The 23,428-nt window shown below is 41.9% G+C and overlaps 1 protein-coding gene across 1 annotated transcript in view; it reads right to left on the bottom strand.

Moving 5' to 3' along the window:
* The window catches only part of hapln1b (hyaluronan and proteoglycan link protein 1b), a 34,819-nt gene extending 11,641 nt beyond the window's left edge, over positions 1–23,178 (bottom strand). Inside the window, exon 1 of the mRNA XM_055936023.1 lies at positions 22,849–23,178. The gene's annotated coding sequence lies outside the window, so the exon portion shown is untranslated. The remainder of the gene's footprint in view (positions 1–22,848) is intronic.
* Between the last annotated feature and the right edge of the window lie 250 nt (positions 23,179–23,428).

Genomic DNA, 23,428 nt, shown 5'->3' with positions numbered 1-23,428 from the left:
GACACGCTACATTGACCAGCCTTTAATGCAGCTACTGTAGATTAAACACACATAGTCCTCAAAGGGAACAGGTGTTTATGTGCTTGCATTCGCCTGTGTTCCAAATCACAGCCTATAACCTTGGGAACTCAAACACTCACACATATACACACACACGGCATGTGTGTTTGTCACAATACCTGATGTCACCGGTAAAGACATTCCATTGGCCCATCTGTGTGGAGAGTAAACAGGCAGGAGTTTTTTACGGGCCAGGTGTGTGTGTGCGTGTGTGGTTTGGTTTGGTTTGGTTTCACTATCCTTGTGGGGACCAGAAGGTTTGGTTTAGTTTTAGGGTTAGGGGTTTAGAGTTAGGCTTAGAGTTAGAGGTTATGGAAAATGTTTTTTTTATGAATGTTTTGGTCTCCACAAGGATGGTAAAACAAACTGTGTGTGTGTGTGGATGCTCATCAGCTGTGATGCTGTGATGATGGAGCTGTGTTGTGAATTATCTTATGAAGAGTCTAAGTATCTCTGATGGAACTACTGACAACTAAGACCATGATGTTATGTTTGTATTGAAGAAAGGACTGACAGGGTACAGATGCAGCTGTAGTGGAATACGAGAAGGATGTGGGGGACAGGTCGTTATTGTAAAGAAGAATTTGGTCTTAATTGACGTACCTGTATAGATAAAGGTGGAGCATATATATATATATATATATACAGTACCAGTCAAAAGTTTGGACACACCTACTCAATCAAGGGTTTTTCTTGCATTCCTCATGAAGCTGGTTGAGAGAATGCCAAAAGTGTGCAAAGCTGTCGTCAAGGCAAAGGGTAGTTACTTTGAAGATTCTTAATAGAAAATATATTTTGATTTGTTTAACACTTTTTGGGGTACTGTATGATTCAATATGTGTTATTTCATAGTTTTCTAATCAAATCAAATCAAAATGTGTAGACCTTACCGTGAAATGTTTACTTACAAGCCCTTAACCAGCAATGCAGTTCAAGAAAGAGTTAATAAAATATTTACCAAATAAACTAAAGTAAAAAATAATAAAAAGTTACACAGTTAAATATCAATAACAAGGCTATATACAGGGGGTATCGGTACCGAGTCAATGCGGGGTTAGTCAAGGTAATTTTTTAATGTAAGTAGGGGGTAAAGTGACTATGCATAGATAATAAACAGTGAGTAGCAGCAGTGTAAAAACAAATGGGGGGAGATGGGGTGTCAATGTAAATAGTCAGGGTGTCCATTTGATTAATTGTTCAGTAGCCTAATGGTTTGGGGGAAGAAGCTGTTTAGGATCCTTTTGGTCCGAGACTTGGTGCTCCGGTACCGCTTGCCATGTGGTAGCAGAGAGAACAGTCTATGACGGGTGACTGGAGTCTTAAACATTTTTTGGGGCTTTCCTCTGACACCGCCTAGTATATAGGTCTTGGATGGCAGGAAGCTTTGCCCCAGTGATGTACTGTGCCGTACGAACTACCCTCTCTAGTGCCTTACGGTGAGATACCGAGCAGTTGCCATACCAGTTGTTGATGCAACCGGTCAGTATGCTCTCAATGGTACAGCTGTAGAACTTTTTGAGGATCTGGGGACCCATAACACATCTTTTCAGTCTCCTGAGAGGTGTTGTCGTACCCTCTCCACGATTGTCTTGGTGTTTTTGGACCATAGTTTGTTGGTGATGTGGACACCAAGGAACTTAAAACTCTCGACCCGCTCCACTACAGCCCCGTTGACGTTAATGGGGGCCTGTTCGGCCCGCCTTTTCCTGTAGTCCATGATCAGCTCCTTTGTCTTGCTCACATTGAGGGAGAAGTTGTTGTCCTTGCAACACACTGCCAGTTCTCTGACCTTCTCCCTATAGGCTGTCTCATCATTGTCGGTGATCAGGCCTACCACTGTTGTGTCATCACCAAACTTAATGATGGTGTTGGAGTCGTGTTTAGCCACACAGTCGTGGGTGAACAGGGAGTACAGGAGGGGACTAAGCATGCACCCCTGAGGGGCCCCCGTGTTGTTGTCTACCCTTACCATGTGTTGATGTCTACCCTTACCACATGGGGGACAGCCCATCAGGAAGTCCAGGATCCAGTTGCAGAGGGCGGGATTCAGTACCAGGGTCTTTAGCTTAGTGATGAGCTTTGTGGGCACTATGGTGTTGAACGCTGAGCTGTAGTCAATGAACAGCATTCTCACATAGGTGTTCCTTTTGTCCAGGTGGGAAAGTGCAGTGTGGAGTGCGATTGAGATTGTGTCATCTGTGGATCTGTTGAGGCGGTATGTGAATTGGAGTGGGTCTAGGGTATCCAGGATGATGCTGTTGATGTGAGCCATGGCCAGCCTTTCAAAGCACTTCATGGCTACCGAAGTGAGTGCTACGGGGCGGTAATCATTTAGGCAGGTTACCTTCACTTCCTTGGGCACAGGGACTATGGTGGTCTGCTTGAAACATGTAGGTATTACAGACTCAGTCAGGGAGAGGTTGAAAATATCAGTGAAGAAACTTGACAGTTGGTCCACGCATGCTTTGAGTACACGTCCTGGTAATCCGTCTGTCCCCGCGGCTTTGTGAATGTTGACCTGTTTAAAGGTCTTGCTCACATCTGCTACCGAGAGCGTTATCACACAGTCGTCGGGAACAGCTGGTGCTCTCATGCATGTTTCAATTTTGCTTGCTTCGAAGCGAGCATAAAAGGCATTTAGCTCGTCTGGTAGGCTCGTGTCACTGGGCAGCTTGCGGCTGGGTTTCCCTTTTCAGTCCGCAATAGTTTTCAAGCCCTGCAACATCCAACTAGCATCAGAGCCGGTGTAGTAGGATTCAATCTTAATCCTGTATTGACGCTTTGCCTGATGGTTAGTCTGAGGGCGTTTTGATGTCTTCACTATTATTCTACAATGTAAAAAATAAAGTTGTGTCCAAACTTTTGACTGGTACTGTGTATATTTTTTTAAATGTCTGTCAGTCTGTCCCTGGCATCGATTCAACAACACAGGACAACTCCCAGTTGCTGATCATGTTCAGTTACAACACCAAGCAAGTGATTGGAGCTACGGGCAACACACTGTGAATCAGTCCAGAGAGTAAACACAGAGAGAGAACGAGACAAAAAGAGAGAGAGAGATTTTTCTTGAGTTGGAGTGTATGTCTCAACAGTTAGACGAATGATGGGGATACCATATCAAAGAAAAGCTGATGGTGAGACAGAGAGCAAGAGCAAGACAGAGACACGCACACAAACACACACACACACACACTTAAGGTGCTCATTGCCAAGATCAAATGTAAAGTATACAGATGATGTCACAGTAATCTAAGTGCTGGGTGGGTTCTTACTGAAACACTCAAATCAGGCGGTCACACACACACACACACACACACACACACACACACACACACACACACACACACACACACACACACACACACACACACACACACACACACACACACACACACACACACACACACACACACACACACACACACACACACACACACACAGAGGCTGGCTGGCTAAGACATTGCAATCAGGCTATCACAGTGAAAACCAGCTGGCGCCCTCACTTTGTATTTCCATTCCTAATTTGGGAACACAGTTCTGGGAACATGTCTATTAACCTCTACATGACAATCACACACTAATGGTTAATGCAATAGAGAATGGGGTTTACACTGTCATCTTTACGAGAATTTAGCATTTAAAGGGATAGTTCACCCAATGACCAAATGACTGGTGTGTTCCCTTGCCTGAAAGTAGCTGGGCCAAGGAAGACCACAATCCACACTCTGGGCACAAATCACCTCAAAGTAACTATCCCTTTAAAGCGTTGACCCCTTTCCCATATTGATGAATGAACATGTGCCAAGCTCTTTCACAAGGCACTCAGGATACTGGATATGAGATGACTAAAGCTTTTGGGTTAACTTTTGGACACATACACACAGTTAGGGTGCATCGGTGGAGGATTTGCACAAACACTTTCCAGCACAAACTTAAAGCAGACTGAGTGGGGGGCTCCAAGACAAATATGTCCAAGAAACACTGTGAGGTCTCCCACCTCATGGGCCCCTGGTTTTGGCTCTCTCCAGCCTCCATCTCCCCATTGGCCCCTGGGTCCATGCTTTGGCTTTGTGTCTGGCAACCCACAGCACCAGCAATAATATGATTTGGGGAGTCATTGTTTCTGTCCTTTCTGTTTTTCACTGAGTGGATTATAATGAAAAGACAATAACATAATCCCCTGAATAAACGATTGTTGATTTTCTTATCAGGTAAACCTATGCCATTCACCTGGATATCGCTTACAATAGGAGATATTCCAAAATATGCATTATTCTGATGTAAAGATTTTATCCCACTAGGGACAGATTTTATAACAGTGTCTTATTCCTTGCTTGAAACCTCAAAGTTGTATCTTTCCATAAATTCTTTCCTGGTAAATAGATTCCTACTAATACTAACTAATTGGCTGACAATGACAATGTTTTTCGAGAACCAGTTACGGTAAAATAACAGCTTGTTTCTATGTAATATCGACCCATTAGTCCATATAAAACATTTATGAGGTGAAAAGTTGTGTTTATACAGCAAAGCCCAGCACATTAAAGCCTGCTTGTGAAAAGCCGGCAATTTCACAGGAAGTTTACCCACAATATACGGACATTGTAGTAAAAAAATGAAGCACTCCGAGCTTCTGAAAAACAAAATGAGGTATAATATTCCGGAAACTATGAGGATTTTTTATGTACCTTTTTTAACCCAGTTGACCTTTGATATCTGATTGAAGAGAGTGAAGTCTAAGACATTTAGACCGCCATCACAAACCCTGTTGGTCTAGGAAGTCTATTTCCTCTGCGATATTTTATTGGGCTTCATCGTTTGATGTAAACTGGCGTCGTGCTTGGCTCACGCCACACAAATTTATGGTGACCAATAAAGTAAAGGAGATCTCCTTTAAGATTATCCATAGATTCTATCCGTGTAATAGCTTGATTTCTAAATATATACCTGATGTTACCAGTGAATGCAGTTTTTGTGAACTAGAAACGGAATCTATTGAACACTTATTCTGTCATTGTTTACAGAGTGAAGTGTTCTGGACTGATCTTGGCAACAAAATGCATACAACAATTGAAATATCTAAGTTTGACATATTATTTTACCACACTGATTCCACAATTGAACGTGTCTATGTCATAAATCTCTTTATTTTATTAGGAAAAATTTTCATACACAAATCTAAATTTAGGAGGAAAAAGACCCTTTTCTTACTTTTTTATCTGATTTGGAAAACTATTTAGATATTTTTTCTTCTCTTATTTCTAAATTATAATAATAAATAAATAATTCATAAATAGAATAATATAATTAGCAACTGAACAACTATGTCCAGTCAGAGCTTTGAGCACGTTGGGAAACACTACATGCATTTAATCCATTAGTTATTGTCTTTGAATCAAATAAAATCAAACTTAAAGGGAAAATCAGTGGTGTAAAGTACATAAGAAAAAATACTTTAAAGTACTACTTAAGTCGTTTTTTGGGATATCTGTACTTTACTTTACAATTGAAATTTTTGACAACTTTTACTTCGCTACATTCCTTAAGGACATGTTGTACTTTTTACTCCATACATTTGTTGACACCCAAAAGTACTTGTTACATTTTGAATGCTTAGCAGTACAGGAAAATAGTCAAATTCATGCACTTTTCAACTGAACATCCCTGGTCATCCCTACTGCCTCTGAGCTGGCGGACTCACTAAACACACATGCTACGTTTGTAAACTATGTCTAAATGTTGGAGTGTGCCCGTGGCTTTCCGTAAGTAATAAAAAATAAAAAATAGTGTCATCTGGTTTGCTTAATATAAGGAATTTGAAATGATTTATACTTTTACTTTTGATACTTAACTATATTTTAAACCAAATACTTTTATATTTTTAACTCAAGTAGAATTTTACTGGGTGACTTTTACTTTTACTTGAGCCATTTTCTAATAAGGTATCTTTACATCAACTCAAGTATGATAGTTGGGTACTTTTCCACCACTGGGGAATTCTATTTTGGAATTCTTTTCATATGTCCATTGTTGACACAGTCCCAAAATGTTGCATGTCAGCAGTCAAGTTTTCAAGATAGTGGACTTTCAAAAGGCAAAGTGTATCATATTATTTAAGTGTATTTTACAGGACTGCCACAATATATACTTACCAGACCACTACAGGGGTATATGCTAAGCTAATGAAGAAGACACTGTGTTGGAAGGGAGGGAATATGTATTTCTATTAAGTGCCCCTTGATCTGTGGGGTCTTGAGGAATTCCCCAGCTGCAGTGATGTCTGATGTCTGTATTTTCACATTATCTGAGAACCCCGTACCCTTGTCCCTGCCGTAGCTAACACATATCAGGCTCTCTCCGGGGAACAGGACAACACAACCACTCCCAGTGTTTGTGTGTATACGTGCTAGCATGTTTTCATACGTGGCCTCGGCCACTGAGAGGGACACAACATGTCTGGTTGATGGTGGGTAACCAGATAGCCAGTCGGTGACATACCATTATGACTGGGCACTGACTGACGGATTGTCCTCCAGTACTTGTCATTTATGACCGTCATCAAAATATCACTATGTGTCCACTTTCAGAGCTCCTTACAACCTTGGCTACATTCCATTGGTTGGAGGAGAAAAGAGGGTGACCATGACATACCCAGTGACCAATGACTAGAGCCGGCCTTATTTACGACCAAACACACGTATCCGAGAGGACAATTAACCGTCACAAATCCTCTCCCTAGCCCAAGCATAAAACAGGCTCTCTGGCTACAGTTAAACACTCTGTGGAATCTTCCCCAGTGCACATACTCCTTGGGAGTCTGCCCGAGCAGCACCAAGACTAAACCAGGGCTGCAGAATGACAGGCACGTCCCAACAGCAACCAGCTATAGTGACATCCTGATGGACTGTGACTGTGAGACTGGGATACTGCAGTTCATCACTGAGCTGATTTTTTTTTGATGAGTCATCATGCCTCTGTGAGGAGTGATGGACGCACGCACGCACGCACGCACGCACGCACGCACGCACACACACACACACACACAAAGAAAGAAATATGTCTACACATGGTATCAAAATGTGTCTCACATCCACTGTGTCTGCAGTGGGACCGGATTCTCTGTATGGAAATTATTTGACAGCTAATCTTTCAAAATAACATCTATTATTTATTTATTTCACACTCAGCTATCATATTAAAAACATTTCTCTCCGCCCCATGGCAAAATGAGTAGAATTGCAGCAAAATTGCATCTAACATTTATAGAGCCAGCTATCTAAATGTGTAGTAATCATGGTTGAATTACAGGCTGGGGTCCCTCGCTGATTTTGTTAGTCACTCTCCCTCAGATAACATACAGTATTAAAAACTTCAAACATTTCTCTCCTCCTTATGGCGAAATGTGTAGAACTGCAGGAAATTGCAGGAATTGCAGGACAAATTGCAGGAAAAATTGCGCTTAGGGCTCCCAAAAGGCTAGGGCCAGCTATGACTGCATGTGTGGGTATGGATGTGCGTTCACAGACCAGTGAGCAACAGTGATCCCTCATGATTAGTTCAGATTTTTTGTGGCCCCCACCCTCATCAAAGTTGCCCATCCCTGATTTATGGTTTCACTGTCGAGATCCGTTTACACTTGTAAGATATTCAGACACAATGAATGCCTGACTACTTCCGGAGGTGATCAGGAAGATCTGTTCACAATCAGATCACAATGTGTCTTTTAATCATCAAAACCTGTCTGAAAATGTGGGCACAATCAGAATGTGGACAAGATCAGAACTAAGGATGCATGTTAGCACCAGGTATAAATGGGGCTAGAGAGTCAGCAAAGACCCTACACTCTTACATGCTGACCGGACACGTTGCGTGTGCGAGCGTCGCAAAATAAATCTAGAAATCCATGTTATTCAATTATTGCACCCACACTGCTCGCGCGCGCCAACGAGTGTCTGCGATGCCAAGGGCTAAAATAGAACTCCTTTCTATTTCTGACGCAGATCGCGCCACAAGTCCTGCCTCTCCCATCTCCTCATTGGTTTATAGAAGCAGGTACCCACGTGCCATTTCCTCATTGGTTATACCCACGTGGGTGATTGAAAGACCAAATGTTTTGCCGGTTGTCGTGGTAGAAGTGTAGATGCCAATCACCATATAAGTTCAGAGATGAAAAGGCCTGGAAGGAGGAGAGATGACTAGAAACGATTCGGTTGGCCGTTTTATGTGTGGATTAATTGTCGGAGTAGAAGACCTTGTGCATTTCAGGTAAAATAACAACTCAATGTTTATATCCCAGGACAAATTAGCAACAGCAAGCTAGCTAAATATGACAAATTAGCTGGCAAGTGCAAGCTAACTAGCTAAATTGCCATGCATGTTTAATGCTTTTCGACCTGTCCCCAAATTCATGTCATTGGTTCAGAGTTTGTTTTGATATTTTAACCTGCGTGTCGTGATCGTGTTTGGTGTAGGGGGACAAAATAAATGTATGCACGATAGCGCACGATGGAGCACGCGCGGAGCCGGTCTGGATTTCGTGTTAGAAAAAAGGGTTCCAAAATGGTTCTTCGGCTGTCCCCATAGGAAACCCTTTAGGGTTTCAGGTAGAACCCATTTGTGTTCCATGTAGAACCCTTTGTAGAAAGGGTTCTATATCACAGGAGGTTGGTGGCACCTTAATTGGGGAGGACAGGCTTGTGGTAATGGTTGGAGAGGAATAGGTGGAATGGTATAAACTACATCAAACACATGATTTTCCATTTGTTTGATGCCGTTCCATTCGCTCGTTTCCAGACATTATTATGAGCCTTTCTCCCCTCAGCAGCCCCCACTGTTCTACATGGAACCAAAAGGGTTCTCCCTGCAACCATAAAGGGTTCTTCAAAGGGTTCTCTTATGGGGACAGCCGAAGATCCTTTCAAGGTTCTAGACAGCACCTTTTTCTCTCTAAGAGTGTATTCCTTAGTCTCGTGACATCATCAACTGATAAGGAGAAGAGCCATACTATAGATCTAGAGAGAAACGCCAGAGAATGACGAAAGACAAGATACAGAGAGAGAGAGAGAGAGAGAGAGGAGGGGAGGATAGAGAAAGACCGAGGAAGTAAGGAAAAATGAGAGAGGATGAAGCCAAAAAGACTTCAGAACTACCTTCACCTACTGCAGGGATGGCTACCATCCTCATCGAGTGCTACTGGAGGACAAATACAAATACTGGGTGTGCCCTGTGGGCTTTCGTTCCAGCCCTGCTCTTGCACACTATGCAGCTGCTCATTGTACATTTATTAGCTTCAGCTGTGTGAGTAGAGTTGTCCCCCAACAGAGTGTTTGGAAACACTTACTTTGTGTCTGTCCAAGGGGTTCTGCTATGTGAACTCACAATAACTATGAAGCTGAAACTATCTGTCTGAACCTATAACAGCCCAGGTGTCCTCGTCCTGCACTCTCTGGCTACACATCAGGACACACGCACGCACGCACACACGCACGCACACACACATACAAACACACACACACTGTGGAGCTGTAATGCTATATTCCATCTCCCCTAGCGACCATGCAGAGTATTATAACACTCAGTTACTCAACTCCCCTAACAATCACCTGTCACAACTAATCATCATATTCCATATGTTTACACGTAGCAGCCCCACAGCAGCCCAGGGGAGCTCTTGGCGGTGAGTGTGGAGGGACGGAGAGGGGGAAGAAAAACTTTATAGGAAGTAAATGCACGGGTTCCATTTCATGCATATTTAACAGACACACCCAGACATTCATCTAGAGCAGGGAACTTCGATGGGGGTGGGTGCTATAAAAAATCGGAACTCATCATGAGGGCCTCAGTGGCTCGCGGGTCTGCATACCAACATCCATACACACACATGCAGTCAGAGCCGGCCATAGCCTTTAAGGGGCCCGTAGCTACATTTTGATCATCAGTGCCAGACGCGCCGGATGCATTATCTCGGAAACGAACGCCCTCCTGGGTTTTCTTGCATGACAGTGAATGGTGCAAAAAACAAAAACCTCCAGTCAGTCCTGTGGCTGAAAACAGCTCGTTGATGAGATAGGTCGAGGGAGAATGGTAATAATCGCGCAAGCTAACAGGCGGAGTGCAACAGCGGTGTGCAGAACGGCATCTCGAGCGCACAACTCATCGATCCTTGTCCCGGATGGGCTATTGCAGCAGACAAACCCACTGGGTTCCACTCCTCTCAGCTAAAAACAAGAAGAAGGCTGCTGAGGGGACGACTGCTCATCATAATGGCTGGAACGGAGCGAATGGAATGGCATCAAACACATGGAAACCATGTGTTTCAGTGTATTTGATACCATTCCACTCATTCCACTATTAAACTGCCCAGTGAATGTATAACTATATATATATATATATATATATATATATACAGTGCCTTCGGAAAGTATTCAGACCCCTTGAATCTTTTCACATTTTGTTACATTACAGCCTTATTATAAAATCTATTAAATAAATAACAAATATTCAGCAATCTACACACAATACCCATATAAGCAAAAACTTACTTTGGAAATGTATGAACAAAACAAAACAGAAATACCTTATTTACATAAGTATTCAGACCCTTTGCTATGTGGACCAAAGTTGAGCTCAGGTGCATCCCGTTTCTGTTGATAATCCTTGAGATGTTTCTACAACTTGATTGGAATCCACACTGTGGTAAATTCATTTGATTGGACAGGATTTGGAAAGGCATACACCTGTCTATATAAGGTGCCACAGTTGACAGTGCATGACAGCAAAAACCAAGCCATGAGGTCGAAGGAATTGTCTGTAGAGCTCTAAGACAGGATTGTGTCGAGGCACAAATCTGGGGAAGGGTACCAAAAAATATCAGCAGCATTGAAGGTCCCCAAGAACAGCGTTGTCTCCATCATTCTTAAATGGAAGTTTGGAACCACCAAGACTCTTCCTAGAGCTGTCCACCCGGCCAAACTGAGCAATCGATAGAGAATGGCCTTGGTCAGGAAAGTAACCAAGAACACGATGGTCACTGACAGAGCTCAAGAGTTCCTCTGTGGAGATGGGAGAACCTTCCACGAGGACAACCATCTCTGTGGCACTCCACCAATCAGGCCTTTATGGTAGAGTGTCCAGACAGAAGCCACTCCTCAGTAAAAGGCACATGACAGCCCGCTTGGAGTTTGCCAAAAGGCACCTAAATATTCTCAGACCATGAGAAAGAAGATTCTCTGGTCTGATGAAATCAATATTGAACTCTTTGGCCTGAATGCCAAGCGTCATGTCTGGAGGAAACATGGCACCATCCCTACGGTGAATACTGGTGGTGGAAGCATCATGCTGTGGGGATGTTTTCAGTGGCAGGGACTGGGAGACTAGTTAGGATCGAGGTAAAGATGAATGGAGCACAGTACAGAGAGATCCATGATGAAAACCTGCTACAGAGCGCTCAGGACCTCAGACTTGGGCAAAGGTTCACCTTCCAGCAGGACAACGACCCTAAGCACACAGCCAAGACAACGCAGGAGTGGCTTTGGGACAAGTCTTTGAATGTCCTTGAGTGGCCCAGCCAGAGCCCAGACTTGATCCCGATCGAACATCTCTGGAGAAACCTGAAAATTGCTGTGCAGCAACGCTCCCCATCCAACTTGACAGAGCTTGAAAGGATCTGCAGAGAAGAATGGGAAAAACTCCCCAAATACAGGTATGCCAAGCTTGTAGTGTCATATCCAAGAAGACTCAATACTGTAATCGCTGGCAAAGGTGCTTCAACAAAGTATTGAGTAAAGGGTCTGAATACTTATGTAAATGTGATATTTCAGTTTTGATTTTGCAATAAATTAGCAAACATTTCTAAAAACCTGTTCTTGCTTTGTCATTATGGGGTAGGTGTGTAGATTGATGAGGGGAAAAAACTATTTAATAACATTTAGAATTAGGCTGTAGTGAAAAACCAAGGAGTCTGAATACTTTCCGAAGGCACTGTATATAAATATATAGTGCATAGATATACAGTGCCATCAAAGTTGTAATACCCCTTGACTTATTCCACATTTTGTTTTTACAGCCTGATTCAAAACATATTAAATTAACCCCTCTACACACAATACCCCATAATGACAAACAGAACACATGTTTTTCGAAATGTTTGCAAATTGAATGAAAATTAAATACAGAAATTAGAGGTCGACCGATTATGATTTTTCAACGCCGATACCGATTATTGGAGGTCCAAAAAAGAACGATACCGATTTTTTTCTAATTATTTTTAATAATGACAATTACAACAATACTGAATGAACACTTATTTTAACTTAATATAATACATCAATAAAATCAATTTAGCCTCAAATAAATAATGAAACATGTTCAATTTGGTTTAAATAATGCAAAAACAAAGTATTGGAGAAGAAAGTTAAAGTGCAATATGTGCCATGTAAAAAAGCTAACGTTTAAGTTCCTTGCTCAGAACATGAGAACATATGAAAGCTGGTGGTTCCTTTTAACATGAGTCTTCAATATTCCTGGTAGGAAGTTTTAGGTTGTAGTTATTATAGGAATTATAGGACTATTTCTCTCTATACCATTTGTATTTCATATACCTTTGACTATTGGATGTTCTTATAGGCACTTTAGTATTGCCAGTGTAACAGTATAGCTTCCGTCCCTCTCCTCGCCTCTACCTGGGCTAGAACCAGGAACACATCGACAACAGCCACCCTCGAAGCATCGTTACCCATCGCTCCACAAAAGCCGCAGCCCTTGCAGAGCAAGGGGAACAACTACTCCAAGTCTCAGAGCAAGTGATGTCACCGATTGAAACGCTATTAGCGCGCACCCCGCTAACTAGCTAGCCATTTCACATCGGTTACACCAGCCTAATCTCGGGAGTTGATAGGCTTGAAGTCATAAACAGCTCAATGCTTGAAGCATTGCGAAGAGCTGCTGGCAAACGCACGAAAGTGCTGTTTGAATGAATGCTTACGAGCCTGCTGCTGCCTACCATCGCTCAGTCAGACTGCTCTATCAAATATCAAATCATAGACTTAATTATAACATAATAACACACAGAAATACGAGCCTTTGGTCATTAATATGGTCGAATCCAGAAACTATCATTTCGAAAACACGTTTATTCTTTCAGTGAAATACGGAACCGTTCCGTATTTTATCTAACGGGTGGCATCCCTAAGTCTAAATATTGCTGTTACATTGTACAACCTTCAATGTTATGTCATAATTATGTACAATTCTGGCAAATTAATTACGGTCATTGTTAGGAATAAATGGACTTCACACAGTTCGCAACGAGCCAGGCGGCCCAAACTGCTGCATATACCCTGACTGCTTGCATAGAACGCAAGAGAAGTGACACAATTTCCCTAATTATAAGAAATTAATGTTAGCAGGCAATATTATGTAAATATGCAGGTTTAAAAATATATACTTGTGTATTGATTTTAAAGAAAGGCATTGATATTTATGGTTAGGTTTGGTGCAACGACAGTTCTAAATCATCACCCGTTTTGCGAAGTAGGCTGTGATTCGATGAGAAATTAACAGGCACCGCATCGATTATATGCAACGCAGGACACGCTAGATAAACGAGTAATATCATCAACCATGTGTAGTTAACTAGTGATTATGTGAAGATTGATTGTTTTTTATAAGTTTAATGCTAGCTAGCAACTTACCTTAGCTACTTGCTGCCCTCGCGTAACAGGTAGTCAGCCTGCCACGCAGGCTCCTCGTGGAGTGCAATGTAAGGCAGGTGGTTAGAGCGTTGGACTAGTAACAGGAAGGTTGCAAAAACGAATCCCCGAGCTGACAATGTAAACATCTGTCGTTCTGCCCCCGAACAAGGCAATTAACCCACCGTTCCTAGGCCGCCATTGAAAATAAGAATGTGTTCTTAACTGACTTGCCTAGTTAAATATCGGCCAAATTGGTGTCCAAAAATACCGATTCCCGATTGTTATGAAAAGTTGAAATTGGCCCTAATTAATCGGCCATTCCGATTAATCGGTCGACCTCTAACAGAAATATATAATTTATATAAGTATTCACACCCCCGAGTCAATACATGTTAGAATTACCTTTGGTAGCGATTACAGCTGTGAGTCTTTCTGGATTAGTCCCTAAGAGCTTTGCACACCTGGATTGTACAATATTTGCACATTATTCTTTTTTAAATTCTTCTAGCTTATTCAAGTTGATTGTTGATCATTGCTAGACAGCCACTTTCAAGTCTTGCCATAGATTTTCAAGCCGATTGAAATCAAACTATAACTAGGCGACTCAGGAACATTAAATGTAGTCTTGGTAAGTATCTCCAGTGTATAATTGTACATGTTTTTTAGGTTATTGTCCTGTTGAAAGGGGAATTTGTCTCCCAATGTCTGGTGGAAAGCAGTGTCTGTTGGAAAGCAGATTGAAGCATGTTTCCCTCAAGGATTTTGCCTGTGCTTAGCTCTATTCCATTTCTTTTAATACTAAAAAACTCCCTAGTCGCTGCCGATGACAAGCATACCCATAACATAATGCAGCCACCACCACGCTAGAAAATATGAAGAGTGGTACACAGTGATGTGTTGTGTTAGATTTGCCCCAAACATAACGCTTTGCATTCAGGACATAAAGTTCATTTCTTTGCCACATTTTACTTTAGTGCATTATTGCAAACAGGATGCATATATTTTTATTCTGTACAGGCTTCCTTCTTTTTACTTTGTCAATTAGGTTAGTATTGTGGAGTAACTACAATGTTGTTGATCCATCCTCAATTTTCTATCACAGTCATTAAACTCTGTAACTGTTTTAAAGTCACCATTGGCCTCATGGTGAAATCCCTGAGCGGTTTCCTTCCTTTCTGGCAAATTAATTAGAAAGGACACCCGTATCTTTGTAGTTAGAGGGTGTATTGGTACACCTTCCAAAGTTTAATTAATAACTTCACCATGCTCAAAGGGATATTCAATGTCTGCTTTTTACATTTTAACCCATCTACCAATAGCTGCCCTTTGCAAGGCATCTACTTTGTGCATGACACAAGTAATTTTTGCAACAATTGTTTACGGACAGATTATTTCAAATTAAATTCACTGTATCACAATTCCAGTGGGTCAGAAGTTGACATACACTAAGTTGACTGTGCCTTTAAACAGCTTGGAAAATTACAGAAAATGATGTCATGGCTTTAGAAGCTTCTGATAGGCTAATTGACATCATTTGAGTCAATTGGAGGTTTACATGTGGATGTATTTCAAGACCTTCAAACTCAGTGCCTCTTTGCTTGACATCATGGGAAAATCAAAAGAAATCAGCCAAGACCTCAGAAACAAAATTGTAGACCTCCAGAAGTCTGGTTCATCCTTGGGAGCAATTTCCAAACACCTGAAGGTACCACATTCATCTGTACAAACAATAGTACGCAAGTATTAACACCATGGGACCACGCAGCCATCATACCACTCAGGAAGGAGACGCATTTTGTCTCCTAGATATGAATGGACTTTGGTGCGAAAAGTACAAATCAATCCCAGAACAACAGCAAAGAACCTTGTGAAGATGCAGGAGGAAACAGGTACAAAAGTGTCTATATCCACAGTAAAACGAGTCCCATATGGACATAACCTGAAATGCCGCTCAGCAAGGAAGAAGCCATTACTCCAAAACCGCCATAAAAAAAGCCAGACTACGGTTTGCAACTGCACATGGGTACAAAGAGCGTACTTTTTGGAGAAATGTCCTCTGGTCTGATGAAACAAAAATAGAACTGTTTGGCCATAATGACCATCGTTATGTTTGGAGGATAAAGGGGGACGCTTGCAAGGCGAAGAACACCATCCCAACCGTGAAGCACGGGAGTGGCAACATCATGCTGTGGGGGTGCTTTGCTGCAGGAGGGACTGGTGCACTTCACAAAATAGATGCTTATTGTGGGAAGCTTGTGGAAGGCTACCTGAAACGTTTGACCCAAGTTAAACAATTTAAAGGCAATGCTACCAAATACTAATTGAGTGTATGTAAACTTCTGACCCACTGGGAATGTGAATGAAGAAATAAAAGCTGAAATAAATGATTTTCTCTACTATTATTCTGACCTTTCACATTCTTAAAATGAAGTGGTGGTCCTAGCTGACCTAAAACAGGGCATTTGTACTAGGATGAAATGTCAGGAATTGTGAAAAACTGAGTTTAAATGTATTTGGCTAAGGTGTATGTGAACTTCCGACTTCAACTGTATTATGCGACTTATGAAGCACATTTTTACTCCTCAAGTTATTTAGGCTTGCCATAACAAAGGTGTTGTATACTTATTGACTCAAGACATGTCAGCTTTCCATTTTTATTCATTTGTACAATTTTGAAAAACGTAATTCCACTTTGACATTATGGGGTATTGTGTATAGGCCTGTGACAAAATAAATAAATCGCAATTTAATTATTTTTAAATTCAGGCTATAACATAACACAATGTGGGGAAAGTCAAGGAGTGTAAATGCTTTCTGAAGGCTCTGTATATAGTGTTGTTTTTTGTTGGTAAATTGATCCGCGGGCATTCAAAAGTGGGGCCGGTTGCCAATCTCTGATCTCGAGAAAAAATATGATTTGTTTATTATATTTCTGCAACAATTACGTCAGACTGTGCACGTTTATACACACACTTACTGCTAGACTTTCTGATTTAGGATAAGGTATTGGACAAAAGGTTAAAAAAGTGTTGAGGGGGGTTAGGCTCTGGACTGTCTTCAGACACTTGGCTGGTGAGGGAGACTACTCTGCAGGCCATCTGAGAGAGTAGGAGGTGAGGACATGGTTCAGGAGGACACGGTTTAGGGGGTAGAGGGTTAGGGAGACATGAGTTGCACTCTGGATAGTGTCACTGTCTCGCCTGAGGTCAGCTGACTAAGCAAGCCAATCTATGCGCTTCAGATTAGATTGCAGCCTACATACAGTAAAACCTGTGGTTTGGTAGGCATTCTGAGGGGCTAGACACATCTACTACAGGCCAATTGTTTCTGGACACTGATATGTGTGTCTGTGCAATACTACAAATGTCTTGAAGTCTTTAATACAGCTCACTCCCACTACTTATATATGGGCAGATATCGTAGATAAGGTATTGCCAGATATGTTGGTTCACTTCATAACTTAATAAGGTAACACTTTATTTCCTATAAGCACGGCTTGGAACACTAGAAAGGCTGTCCCTCCCTTCATTCATCCATTATCTGACCTAAAGAGTGGACTACTGTTCACTCTGTAGCCCGAGACCAGACCTTGTGTTTGTAGTCCTTGGGCATTAGTCTAAACTACACTGCACACACACTCAGTGGCCTGGCATTTCCCCCCACCTCAAAGAGCCTTTATGTGACTCTCATAGTATGCGTCTCTCTGGTTAGAGAATGAATAAACTCAGGTTTATGTTAGAGAGTGAACATAGTCAGGTTTATGTTAGAGAGTGAACATAGTCAGGTTTATGTTAGAGAGTGAACATAGTCAGGTTTATGTTAGAGAGTGAACATAGTCAGGTTTATGTTAGAGAGTGAACAGTCAGGTTTATGTTAGAGAGTGAACATAGTCAGGTTTATGTTAGAGAGTGAACATAGTCAGGTTTATGTTAGAGAGTGAACATAGTCAGGTTTATGTTAGAGAGCGAACATAGTCAGGTTTATGTTAGAGAGCGAACATAGTCAGGTTTATGTTAGAGAGTGAACATAGTCAGGTTTATGTTAGAGAGTGAACATAGTCAGGTTTATGTTAGAGAGTGTACATAGTCAGGTTTATGTTAGAGAGTGAACATAGTCAGGTTTATGTTAGAGAGTGAACATAGTCAGGTTTATGTTAGAGAGTGAACATAGTCAGGTTTATGTTAGAGAGCGAACATAGTCAGGTTTATGTTAGAGAGCGAACATAGTCAGGTTTATGTTAGAGAGTGAACATAGTCAGGTTTATGTTAGAGAGTGAACATAGTCAGGTTTATGTTAGAGAGTGAACATAGTCAGGTTTATGTTAGAGAGTGAACATAGTCAGGATTGTGTTAGAGAGTGAACATAGTCAGGTTTATGTTAGAGAGTGAACATAGTCAGGTTTATGTTAGAGAGTGAACATAGTCAGGTTTATGTTAGAGAGTGAACATAGTCAGGTTTATGTTAGAGAGTGAACATAGTCAGGTTTATGTTAGAGAGTAAACATAGTCAGGATTGTGTTAGAGAGTAAACATAGTCAGGTTTATGTTAGAGAGTGAACATAGTCAGGTTTATGTTAGAGAGTGAACATAGTCAGGTTTATGTTAGAGAGTAAACATAGTCAGGTTTATGTTAGAGAGTGAACATAGTCAGGTTTATGTTAGAGAGTGAACATAGTCAGGTTTATGTTAGAGAGTGAACATAGTCAGGTTTATGTTAGAGAGTGAACATAGTCAGGTTTATGTTAGAGAGTGAACATAGTCAGGTTTATGTTAGAGAGTGAACATAGTCAGGATTGTGTTAGAGAGTGAACATAGTCAGGTTTATGTTAGAGAGTGAACATAGTCAGGATTGTGTTAGAGAGTGAACATAGTCAGGTTTATGTTAGAGAGTAAACATAGTCAGGATTGTGTTAGAGAGTGAACATAGTCAGGTTTATGTTAGAGAGTAAACATAGTCAGGATTGTGTTAGAGAGTGAACATAGTCAGGATTGTGTTAGAGAGTAAACATAGTCAGGTTTATGTTAGAGAGTAAACATAGTCAGGATTGTGTTAGAGAGTAAACATAGTCAGGATTGTGTTAGAGAGTAAACATAGTCAGGATTGTGTTAGAGAGTGAACATAGTCAGGATTGTGTGTGATAGAGAATGATTTAGCAAGGGGACGAGGTTATGTTTGAGGTTGTATGTAAGATAATGAACAAGGTCTCTTCCACCAGCGGGTTCTCTCTCTGTCAGCTTTATATATGCTTGCAATTAGCCTGGGGACAAGGTTAAGTTCATGTATGTAAGGTTCATGTGTGTAGGAAAATGAGCATACTGTATTTTCAGGTTCACGTGTGTAGGAAAATGAACATACTGTAATTTCAGGTCCATGTGTGTAGGAAAATGAACATACTGTATTTTCAGGTTCACGTGTGTAGGAAAATGAACATACTGTATTTTCAGGTCCATGTGTGTAGGAAAATGAACATACTGTAATTTCAGGTCCATGTGTGTAGGAAAATGAACATACTGTAATTTCAGGTCCATGTGTGTAGGAAAATGAACATACTGTATTTTCAGGTTCACGTGTGTAGGAAAATGAACATACTGTATTTTCAGGTCCATGTGTGTAGGAAAATGAACATACTGTAATTTCAGGTCCATGTGTGTAGGAAAATGAACATACTGTATTTTCAGGTTCATGTCTGTCCGGACTCGTTATGAACGTTATGATGTAACATCCTGTAGATGTTTCACCAGTCCTGGAGAGCTGGTGAGAAACCTTCTGTGACTAATAGATTAACAATGAAAATGCTGGAAAAATGTACAGTATGTGGCGGCTCAAGCGGAACACAGACTCTGTTACTGGTGGGTTAGGGCTGGGTGGCTTATTTAGTCTTGGGTGGAGTATTTATGTATTTAGTCCTGGGTGGGGTATTTGTTTGAATGCAGGGCTGGTTACTTAAATGCACATTGCAGCTATTTTTATATCAATAACACATCCTTTCTGGGTAACAGAACCTTACTATAATATATTTCCATTAAAATTGTCCAAAAAAATAGCCTTAAGGAAAAAACTATTTCTCAAGATAGAATTTTGCTAGGACTGTCTGGGAGTGGTCTGAGTGGGGAGGGGAAATGGAAAACTAGCTGTTATTGACAGAGAGGTTTGGCAATCTCTTTCTTAATGGCCTATTTACGAACGTCACCAGGCAGGCCAAAACTCCATCCCACCACAACAGGCTGAGATTTCAGGTGGTCTTTTCAAACAGCTCTTACACTAAAAGGGCATTATCATCATTTTCACAATTCCACAGTATTATTCCAACCTTATAGTGTGGAAATATAAAACACTAAAAAATCACATTTTTCAGTACACTGAGCCTTTAAACATGCAGCATCACAAGCAGAGCAGTCAGAAGCTTATTGCAATAATGAATATATTTCCCCCCACGGTGAGAATGGTGGGTTCAAACAGGTCCACCCACACACACATACACCCTAATTAGTGCCTCTGCAGGTTTTGACGCCACTCTCACATCCCCGTGGATCCTACAAAGAGCCTTCAGTTTAGAATATACTGGGTCTGTGATTACTTGACCAGTAGAGACCAATAAAGACGAACACTTTCACCTCTGATGCAACAGTCGTCTCTAAGGGCAGCTGTGGACCCCAGAGACACTGGACCATGGACATTTGAGCGCTTCAAAAAGCTCAAATTCACTCACCATTTGACTTCCCTACTTAGGCACATTGCTCCTCGGGGAGCAGAGGCCATCAACCACTCCTCTCCATCTCTCTTTGTGTCACATTTACTCTCACCAGTCCTGACCCCAACCCTGACCTCTACCCTCTTCCTTCCAGTCATATACTCACCCCATCCTTTAAACCTCACTTGTATCCTCCTCACCTCACCCCTGTCCTCCTCACCTTACCCCTTACCCCTGCCCACACCCATCATTCCAACACTCACCCCATCCTTAACCCTCACCCCTGTCCTCCTCACCTTACCTACACAGATCCATCTATCATAACCTCAAACAGACAAGTTAATATAGTTCACTCCACCACCACACTTAAGGGAACCCCATCCAAGAAGTTAATGTAGTTTGGCCTCCCCTGCAAGGCACTTCTGAAGTAGGGGGACGGGGGTCAGTCTGCATACCTCCCCCTAGTCTACCCCCCATGGGGACACTGCCAGGAAGAGGGTCAGAGGGGAGAGTTCAAGGTTCAACGTGGCTCACTACAGAATGGGAACAGGATAGGGCTTAATTCTTTAAGACACATTCTGACTACTCACTAATGGAGTGTTAGTGTGTGTCCCACTGTCCACCATCATTAAACTCTAACAGAGATTACCATCTGGTTTGAACCGCTTTATTCCACCAGAGGGCGTTGTTAAAATACAATATCTAGACTGGAATCACACTGTCAATCAAAAGATTGACTGAAGTTGAACTGAAGTTGTTATGTGATGCCAGAGATGCCTGATTATTGATAACAAAAGGATTACATTGGACTTCTCTTACTTTTAATGAATGGATGTATTTAATGTAATCCCCCTGAGGGTTCAGATGAAGTCATTATATAAAGTAACTACTAAATAATGCATATTTTGAAGTGGATCAGTGGGACAGTTGTCTACTTTTATAGCACTGCTGAGAAACACATGTTGCAGCTTGACAACAAAAGGTCTTTGATTACTGTTTTTGATTGTCCACCAAGGAAATGTTGGAAAAGTTGTCCTTCCACCAGCTGATGCTAAAATAAATCCTGGGGAACACACACACACTCGCATGCACGAATGCATGCGCACACATACACACACGCACACACGCACACACACACACACACACACACACACACACACACACACACACACACACACACACACACACACACACACACACACACACACACACACACACACACACACACGTCTAACCAGCTGTTTCCTACATGTCGTTAAAGTGGGCTCTGTGTGTGTGTGTGTGTGTGGTCAACCAGCAGAGTGGCTGGGGAGCCCAGTGAATTAGGGGAGCGAGCATCAGGGCGATGTGTGTGTGTGTGTGTAGCTGTTAGCCCAACAGTCTCTCTCTTTGTGTGCGTTTCTCTGATGTGAGACTGAGTAGCTCCACTCTGCCCAGGGTCTCTGTGGCCCCCCATCTGACACACACACACACACACACAGGTCTGTGGCCCCCACTGTCCCCTGCTGGAAAGGATGCCTGTCGACTCTCTGTAGTGACAGAATGTTCTTTTTGGGGCAGCAGGCTCCGGACACACACACACACAAATTGCCCTGACGCTCGCTCCCCTATTTCACTGAACTCCCCAGCCACTGCTGGTTGACCACAAATATGTGACCACAAATAGCTGTTCCAGTAGGATCAACCAGCCCCACAGATAGACAGTGATTGAGCAACTTCATATGCAAAACAGAAACATGTATTCAGTCACAAAACTTTCGTTTAAAAACCACACAACAATCAGATATCGACTCTGGTTGTTGTTTTGATAGTCCTGTCTCATTCCATCTCACTAACATGCATCATGGGGATTGTTCCCAAAATGCAGGAAGCTATATTTCTTTAATTCTAATAAACATCCCTTGACTATTCTATCCACGCATTTAACTGGTCAACAACCATCCTTCCCACCGCCAGCGTCCATTCCTCCCAGGCTTAGAGAGAGATATGGGGAGAGAACGGCACTCTGAGACGGACGTCAACACTTGTACCCCACGCATATGTGTGAACTAACCATACACGTACTGTCACTCTAAGATCATTGGAATGACAATAACTAGAAATAACTTTATTTCTGTGTCATTTCAATCAACCTCAATAAATCAATGTTAGAAAGTGAGCCTGGGTATTTTCTAATCAAAGTGGAAGTAACTATTTTACCTTTTTCAGTCTTTATGGTATAAAAAACAACACCTATTCAAAAAGTTCAGTTTGTTACAGTTGTTCTTCTGAAGTATACGAAATCTGTACACGCTACCAGCACTAAAATGTTACCAAATATTCCATAATAATAGCCTATGTTATTACACTAAATGTTACACTTCGAAACAGTAGAGAAAAATAAGTCTAATAAGACGTAGCTGTTACCGTATAACTTTTCCAGCTGTGCGACGAGGTGATTTTGACACCGTCCAGTTGCGAATGATTGCACCTCGCAGCTCGGCGCGACCTGGGAGGAACCACGTAACTAGCTAAGCAACAAGAAATGAACACATGAGAAGAAAAAAAATCTCGAAGTTGCTTCTTCTTATTGCTGCTGGTCAAACAAGCGTCTCTTGTGAGAGCAGCGGGCTATTGCAGGTGTGGCTGTGTAGCGTTCTTCCTTGGCTCTACCGAATAGCCGCTCTGTAGCCTTGCACGTCCCGTTTCTGGACCACTCCGAGCAGCAGAGGCGAATGTCCCAGTCCCACAGCGCAGGTGACGTTTTCTAAAAGTGTGATGGAATAAACTAAAAATGTGGTCTATATAAAACGGGAAATCAATCTTTGGAATATAGCCTACAAAGTGCATATACACATCAGATTAACTTTTGACACATCAGAACTTATCAGAGCCAAGAATTCCAGATAAAATCCATATTGCACAATATGTGGTGACATGCTGACTTGTGGTTTGAGAATGTCCCCCCTCCTCCCCGCTACCCCTCCCTCCCTGGTCCCTTCAACCC

The sequence above is a fragment of the Salvelinus fontinalis genome, chromosome 10 (genome assembly GCF_029448725.1).
Source record: "Salvelinus fontinalis isolate EN_2023a chromosome 10, ASM2944872v1, whole genome shotgun sequence".
Taxonomy (NCBI): domain Eukaryota; kingdom Metazoa; phylum Chordata; class Actinopteri; order Salmoniformes; family Salmonidae; genus Salvelinus; species Salvelinus fontinalis.
The sequence above is the reverse complement of the archived record's forward strand: the minus strand, read 5'-3'. Positions and strand labels throughout refer to the sequence as shown.